The sequence below is a fragment of the Mauremys reevesii genome, unplaced genomic scaffold, assembly GCF_016161935.1.
Source record: "Mauremys reevesii isolate NIE-2019 unplaced genomic scaffold, ASM1616193v1 Contig3, whole genome shotgun sequence".
Taxonomy (NCBI): Eukaryota; Metazoa; Chordata; order Testudines; family Geoemydidae; genus Mauremys; species Mauremys reevesii.
Window position 1 is genome coordinate 1,953,351 of NW_024100840.1, and position 8,729 is coordinate 1,962,079.

The 8,729-nt window shown below is 42.7% G+C and overlaps 1 pseudogene; it reads right to left on the reverse strand.

Moving 5' to 3' along the window:
• Positions 1 to 999: 999 nt before the first annotated feature.
• On the reverse strand, positions 1,000 to 8,205 carry LOC120393767 (annotated as a pseudogene).
• Between the last annotated feature and the right edge of the window lie 524 nt (positions 8,206 to 8,729).

An 8,729-nucleotide genomic window follows, 5' to 3' on the forward strand; every position in this document is an offset into this window, starting at 1 on the left:
GAGGGGGCAATCTGGGGCCAAATCAGTACTTGGCCTTGCTAGTAAAGGCAGGGGACTCAACTCCATGAGTGTTCAAGGAGATAGGTATATCTCCAGTTGTTGTTATTACTATTATACACCTGCCCAGCACTCACACACTTCACATACTCCACAGAAAGAACATCACAGCTGCTAAGTGTTAAAACCCTTCCACCCTTATGCACACAATGTCATCTCACCCTGTAATGTCACTTACCCTTCACTGAACAGACAGACCACAACCTTCTCCCAGCTAACTGTGGATAACCCCCATGAACTTCTATATCTTACAAACTAAAATGGCACATGTATGGTTCTAGGGGCAGGGATTGCCTTCTTACTGCATGTTTGCGGAGCATCCATCACAATAGGGCCTCAATGCTTGATTGGAGCCCTGACATGCTAATGAAATACAAATAAATATACACAGAGCAGTGTATTAGCATTAATATGATCATATTTCGGTGTTTGCAAACTATAGCTACATACAACAAACAACTTTCTGGGGGACAGGGGGCATATGAGGGTGTAGCAGAGGTAAAAGGGGGAGAATGGACATATGGGAACAAATTAGGAAGGAAAACAAGGGAAAGAGGTAGGGAAGAAGGAGAGAGGCAATGGTGGGGTGCAGTGATATTGTAGGGCAGGTGGCTTTATTGGCAGTGGGGTGGGTTGCTCATGCATAGAGATTGACGTAGGTTTTAGAGTCCAAAACGGGAAATTCAAAAGGTTCATTATAACATGGCAGGTTGTGAAGGTTCTGGCCCCTGGCTCCCTGCTGTTGGCTGATGATGGCTACAGTTGCTCCCAGTGGGATAAGCCTTTTACACCTTGTCCTGGGGGCTGCCCCAATGGTACAGGCCCCTTCCTCCATAGATCAGTGGAAGATGGGAGCTGCTGGGCCTCGGTCATTACTCTTACAGCCAGGGTCTCCTCAACATGTTTTGTAGTCTAGTAGTCTTAGACTCTTTCTTGGGTGTCTTTTGTTTTGCCATGTGCTCTCTCAGTTTTTCTTCAATCTTCTTGTACTTTTCTTCAGTTCCTCCATCCACCATACGCTCCACCTCAGAATACAGCTCATTGGTGTAACATCTGCCTCCATTCTCCTCCACCATTCTCTCAGTTATTTCCATCAGCTCATTAACCTGCTCGGCCTTCTCTGCTCCAGTTGCTTTGTTGTCGAAAGCGCAGTATCGGTTCTTACACTTTTGAATCAGCTTCTTAAGATTTTTGTTATGTGAGTTGCTCACATAGTCACTCAGTAAGTCACCCCCCAAATCTTCTTTCCGGGTGAACAGGACAATCATGTGGCTCATGGCTTCAACTCCAAAAATCTCCTGTACTCGCTTCATTGCTTCCTTGTCTTCTTCAGTGAAACGGCCCAGCTGAGTCACCAGCACCAGAGCGTGGGGGCCTGGGGCAGAAAGCGCGATACAGCGACTGATCTCTCGATAGGTTGCTGTGTCACTGGCCTCTGGAGAAAATATGTCAGGCATATCGATAACCACAACCTGCTTCCCATTCCAGGTCATGCTCCCTGTCTTGCAAGTCTCGGTTACTGGCTTTGCCCCCAGTTTGGACTCAAACACTTTGTTGCCAAGGATGGTGTTTCCCGTTGCACTTTTCCCAGCTCCTGCCTTACCAACAAGGATTAATTTTAATTTGATTTGGCTGCTTTCTTGTGCACCTGTTGGGAAGAATTTTGACAGATTTACTATGTTATTGCATGTATAATAAAGTAGAGATTGTGGGTTTAAGATTTCTCTTAATTAAAAAAATATATTTATATAAACTTGCATTAAAACTACAGGCTGCCTGAGTTTCAAGATTTGGGTCTGGATTTCAAACCTCCCTGTGTTTGGATTCAGATCAGAATTCAGATCCAGATCACTGGAGCATCCAAGTGCTTTGATACAAATGGATTTTAAGACACATGTGAAAGGTGCTGCTCTCACCACTACAATGTCAGAGCTGAGCAGCCAGTTGGCATTTGACATCATCACAGAACTGTAACAAAAAACAATATGACAGTCTCTTCGGAAAATGAGAACAGAAACAATGGAGGATGTAGTGTGTTAGCATTGACCTGCATTGACTGAGATTTCTGAGGACTCACAAAAGGAATCATTAATTTCCATTAATAGTTGTGTGGGGTCACAGGTGTACATGGCCAGAAGAGATAATCTATGATAATCTAGCGTAAACTCCTGTATAATGCAAGGCAGAGAATTTCAGCCCGTTACCTTTGTATTGCACCCAGTAGATTGTGTTTACCTAAAGCATGTTCCAGAAAAGCAACCAGTCTCTATCTGAAAATATCAAGGAACAAGGAATTCCCTACTTCCATTGGGACCTTGTTCCAATGGTTAATTACACTCACTGTCAAAGGTGTGCCTAATTTCTGAACTGAATTTATCTGGCTTTAACTTTCAACAACTGGTTCTTGTTCTGCTAGATTAAAGGGTCCTTTGGTACACAGTAATTTCTCCAAATGAATGTATTTATACCCTGTAAGCAAGTCACTTCTTGATACTAATTTTGATAAACTAAACAGATTGAGTCTTTAAATCTCTCACTGGAAGGCATTTTATCCAGCCCTCAAATCCCTGCTGTAGCTCTTTGCTGCACCCTCACCCACTTTATAACATCCCTTTTCTAATGTGAATGCTAGAACTGGATACATTTTGAATGAGATTACAAGTTTAGTTGATAAAAGAAACAATATGATGTTTATCCTTCGGCTTCTGTAAGTCATGGGACTTGGTACTGCATGACATTCTCATTAAAATACTAGAATTATACAACATCGCAGAACATGTTAAATGGATTAAAATCTGGTTAACTGGCAAATCTCAAAAAGGAGTTTTCAATGGTGAATCATCGTCATATGGGAGTGTTTCTGAAGGGTTTTTGTGAGGACTGGGGATAGGCTCAAAATTATTTGATACTTGTATTCAATAGCTAGCAGTAAATATAAAACCACTGAGATAAAATGTGTGGATGACACAAAGATTGGTGGAGGCATAAATAATGATGAGTCCTACGCAGCAATCTGTTGCACTAAGAAGCTCGGCCTATTCAGACAAAATGCATTATAATACAGCCAAGTGCAGCAAAGAATCTAAGAACAAGGACTCTAGGAACAAGGAACGATCTAGGAAAGCAGTGACTCTGAAAAAGATTATGGGGTCATAGTGTGCAATCAACTGGCGTGGGGATGTGATTTTACCCATGTTTACAGCATATCTCAAACTGATATTGGATTAGTGTATCCAGTTCTGGTGTCACATTTTTTTTTAAGTTGAAAAATGATAGAGGGTACAAAGTGCTTCCAAAATGATTCAAGGGGTGGAGAAAATGTTAGTGACTTAAAAACCTCTAAGGATTGAGATTCCACCGCCTCCCCAGGTAACCCATCCCAGTGCTTCACCACCCTCCTAGTGAAACAGTGTTTCCTAATATTCAACCTATACCTCCCCCACTGCAACTTGAGACCATTACTCCTTGTTCTGTCATCTGCCACCATGGAGAACAGTCTAGATCCATCCTCTTTGGAACCCCCTTTCAGGTAGTTGAAGGCTGCAATCAAATCCTCCCTCACTCTTCTCTTCTGCAGACTAAATAAGCCCAGTTCCTTCAGCCTCCCCTCATAAGTCATGTGTCCCTGTCCCCTAATCATTTCCGTTGCCCTCCACTGGACTCTCTCTAGTTTGTCCATATCCTTTCTGTAGATGGGGGGTTCCCAATACTTCAGATGTGACTTTTCCAGTGGTGATTAGAGAAGAAAAATCACTTCCCTCGATCTGCTGGCAGTCCTCCTACTAATGCAGCCCAATATGCCATTGGCCTTCTTGGCAACAAGGGTACATGCTGACTCATCTCCAGCTTCTCCTCCACTATAATTCCCAGGTCCTTTTCTGCAGAAGTGCTACTTAGCCAGTTGGTGCCCAGTCTGTAGTGGTGCATGGGATTCTTCTGCCTAAATTCAGGACTCTGCACTTGTTCTTGTTGAACTTCATCAGATTTATTTTGGCACAATCTACCATTTGTCTAGGTCCCTCTGTATCCTATTCCTACCCTCCAGCATATCTACCTCTCTCCCAGCTTAGTGTCATCTGCAAACTTGCTGAGGGTGCAATCCATCCCATCCAGATCATCGATTAAGATGTTGAAGAAAACCAGCCCTTGGGGCACTCCACTTGATACCGGCTGCCAACTAGACATCGAACCATTCATCACTACCCATTGAGCCCGACAATCTAGTCAATAGTCAGCTTTCCATCCATCTTATAGTCCATTCATCCAATCCATACTTCTTTAATTTGCTGGCAAAAATACTGTGGGATACCGTATCAAAAGCTCTGCTAAAGTCAAAGTATATCACATTCACTGCTTTCCCCATATCCATAGAGCCAGTTATCTCATCATAGAAGGCAATCAGGATGGACAGGCTTGACTTTCCCTTGGTGAATCCATGCTGACTGTTCCTGATCACCTTCCTCTCCTTCAAGTGCTTCAAAATGGATACCCTGAGGACCTGCTCCATGATTTTCCTGGGGACTGAGGTGAGACTGACTGGGTTGTAGTTCCGTGGGTTCTCCTTCTTCCCTTTTTCAAAGAAGGGCACTATATTTGCCTTTTTCCAGTTGTCCAGGACCTCCCCTGATTGCCATGAATTTTCAAAGACAATGACCAATGGCTCTGCAATCACATCAGCCAACTCCCTGACCATCTTTGGATATATTAGATCCAGTTCCATGGACTTGTGCATGTCCAGTTTTTCTAAATAGCCCTTATCCTGTTTTTTCACCACTGAGGGCTGATCATCTGCTCCCCCTATTGTGCTGCCCAGTGCAGCAGTCTGGGAGCTCACCTTGTCTGTGAAGACTGAGGTAAAAAAAGCATTGAGTACTTCATCTTTTTCCATATCATCTTTGACTAGGTTGCCTCCCCCATTCAGTAAGGGGCCCACATTTTACCAGACCTTCGTCTTGTTGCTAACACACCAGTAGAAACTCTTCTTGTTACCCTTCACATCTCTTGCTAGCTGCAACTCCAATTGTGCTTTAGCCTTACATCCCTGCATGCTTGAGCAATATGTTTATACTCCTCCCTAGTCAGTTGTCCAAGTTTCCACTTCTTCTAAACTTCCTTTTTGTGTATAAGTTCACAGAAGATTTCGCTGTTAAGCCAAGCTGGTTGCCTGCCATATTTGCTATTCTTTCCGCACATTGGGATGGTTTGTTCCTGCGCCCTTAGTAAGACTTATTTAAAATACAGGCAGCTCTCCTGGACTCCTTTCCCCCTTATAAAATCAGCAAAGAGTCCTGTGGCACCTTATAGACTAACAGGTGTATTGGAGCATGAGCTTTTGTGGGTGAATATCCACTTCGTCGGATGCATCTATAAGGTGCCACAGGACTCTATGTTGCTTTTACAGATCCAGACTAACATGGCTACCCCTCTGATACTTTCCCCCCATATTAGTCTCCTAAGATATCCTGCCCATCAGTTCCCTGAGGGAGTCAACATATGCTTTGCTGAAATCCAGGATCCGTATTCTGCTGCTCTCCTTTCTTTCTTTTCTCAGGATCCCAAACTTGACCATCTCACGGCCACTGCTGCCCAGGTTGCCACCCACTTCTACTTCCCATACCAATTCTTCCCTGTTTGTGAGCAGCAGGTGAAGAGGAGCACGGCCCTTAGTTGGTTCTTCCAGCACTTGCACCAGGAAGTTATCCCCAATACTCTCAAAAAACTTCGTGGATTGTCTGTGCACTGCTGTATTGCTTTCCCAGCAGATGTTATGGTGATTCAAGTCCCCCATTAGAACCAGGGCCTGTAATCTGGAAACTTCTGTTAGCTGTCTGAAGAAATCCTCATCTACCTTCTCCTGCTAGTCTGGTGGTCTATAGCAGATACCTTTCACTTCCAGAGGAAGACTTATGAAACTCACTGTGCTGAGCTTACCAACAGAAGATTGAGAGGTGACTTGAGTAGGGTTGTCAGATAGTTAAGGGTTAAGGGTTAATGCCTTTTTTACCTGTAAAGGGTTAAGAAGTTCACCTAGCCTAGCTGACACCTGACCAGAGGAACCAATGGGGGAACAAGATGTTTCAAAAGGAAGGAGGGAAGTTTCCTTTGTTTAAAGTCAGTTTCAGTTTCAGCCGGAGTGGAAAAGATCAAGGAACCAGCCTCTTATCAGAGTAGTAAGTTTAGAAAAGAATAAATAGGTTTGTTTATTTTCTTTTGTAACTTGTCTTTGTGCAATTAGGAGAGTAATCAAATTTGGGTATTCTTGTGTGTACTAAGGTTTTTGGCCGGGGAATATCCTGTGTTTTAAATCTGTTGTCTGTGAGATTAGCTTGTATGCTGTCTCCCAGAGGTTTTTTTTTCTTTTACCTTTCTTTTCTTTAATTAAAATCCGTCTTTTTAAGAACCTGATTGATTTTTTCCCTGTCTTTTAGATCCAAGGGAATTGGATCTGGACTCATCAGGGACTGGTGGGGGGAAAAATGGAGGGGGAAGGAGTAATTCTTCCTTGTTTTAAGATCCAAGGGATTTGGATCAGTGTTCACCTGGGACTTGGTGGAGGAGTCTCTCAAGGCTACCAGGGAGGGGAAGGTTTTGCTGGGGAAGACAGAGTTTTCCGGATAACTCAGCAATCTGGATGGTGGCAGCGAGACCAGATCTAAGCTGGTAGTTAAGCTTAGAGGTGTTCATGAAGGTCCCTACGTCTGTACCCTAAAGTTCAGAGTGGGGGTGAGACCTATGACAAGGGTGTACAAGTACCTTTACACAGAGAAAACACCAGGTACTAAAGGGCTCTGTAATGTACCAAAGAGAAGCATAAAAGGAGTGAAGGGCTGGAAGCTAAAGCCAGACATATTGAAATTAGAAATAAGGTTGTCATAGGTTTGTTCCCCACTTTGAACTTTAGCGTCCAAAAGTGGGGACTGCACGTACCCTTCTAAGCTTAAATGCTAGCTTAGATCTGATAGCGCTGCCACCAATCAAAAATATAGTGTTTTGGTACACTTTCCATTCCTCCCAAACCTTCCCTGGGAAATCCAAGACCCAAACCTCTTGGGTCTTAACACAAAGGGAAATAAACCATTCCCCCACCTTCCCTTAGTCGTCGGGAAAGATTACCTTGATTCAAACTCCTTGAATCAAAACAAAGAGGGATACAGCTCCCCTCCTCCTCTCTTCCCCCCCACCTGTCCCTGGTGAGTTAGACTAATCCCCTGAGGTCTCAAACAAGGTTAAAAATCAATCAGGTTCTCAAAAAGAAAAGCTTTTAATTAAAGAAAGAAAAAGTAAAACTATCTCTGTAAAACCAGGATGGAAATGCTTACAGGGTATACAGTTTATAAAACTAAAGAGACTCCCTCCCCCCTAGCTTAAGTACAAGTTACAGCAACAGAGACAAAATATCTTTCCAGCAAAATACACATTTGCAAATACAAAAAGCAACTCAAAAAAACTAATCCGCCTTTTTAACTAATACATACTATATTGAATAGAAGAGACTATTTTAGGAAGCTTGCAGAGCCTGGATGTACGTCTGGCCCCTCTTAGATCCAAAGAGAGAACGACCCCCAAAACAAAGAACACAAACAAAGACTTCCCTCCACTGAGATTTGAAAGTATCTTGTCCCTTCATTGGTCCTTTGGTCAGGTGTCAGTCAGGTTCACTGAGCTTGTTAACCCTTTACAGGTAAAAGAGACATTAACCCTTAACTATCTGTTTATGACAAAGGTACACATTTACCAGTCAGGATAATTAACCGTTGGAACAAGCTACCAAGGGAAGTGGTGGATTCACCATCCCATCTCTTAAAATATTCAAATCAAGATCGGATGTCTTTCCGGAAGAGATGCTTTAGTCACAAGTTGTTGATTTCATTACTGGAGTAACTGGATGAAATTCTTTAGTCTGTGCTATACAGGAGCACAGACTAGATGATCTGATGGGTCCTTCTGGGCTTAAAATCTGTCTGCGAGGAACTATTCCCATGCCTAAAACTACAGGTGTATGTAAGTCACGGAAACATCGGTGCCTAAGTCAGTAGTGAGAGTGGAACAGACTTCTGAGTGTCACTTACATTCATCAGTTTCTTCATTTTCTCTCCCTTTTCTTTTTAGCTGAAAGATTTGTAAAAATAAGCAGTTATTTGCAAACATATTATCAGAGCAAAGAAAAATCATGAATAAGGCTGCAAAAATTCTCCTTGCAATCTCTAAGATTTTTTTTTAATGTATTTGTTCATCAGTGATCAGCCTCTCACTTAAATTGTAATTTTATGCCATAATTATATGCATCTTTGCTTGAATCATGGTCTTACTGTTCCTTAAAAATGGCTGCCTATGAAAAGGTCTTCTGACATATCTGTCAGATCCCAAAACTTGAGACTGGATCAACAGAAACAGCAACAACAAAAAATGCCTTTGGCACCATAGAGTTTGAGCTGGAAAATAATGAAAGCAAAAGAGATTGTATGTTTGGGGTAATTGATTTAATAGAAAAAACTCTGCTTCAGAGGGTGAGAGACAGCCAGCTTTTAATGCATTCTATTTAGGAGGGAGATTACCAGAGCACTTGCCTTCCTGTGCACTCCTGAGGCAGGGGTCGTGTGGGGAAAAACAGTCTGTGATCATGAAGTTAAACTGTCATAATGCATATGCAGAAGAGTGCCAAGTCAAGGTAG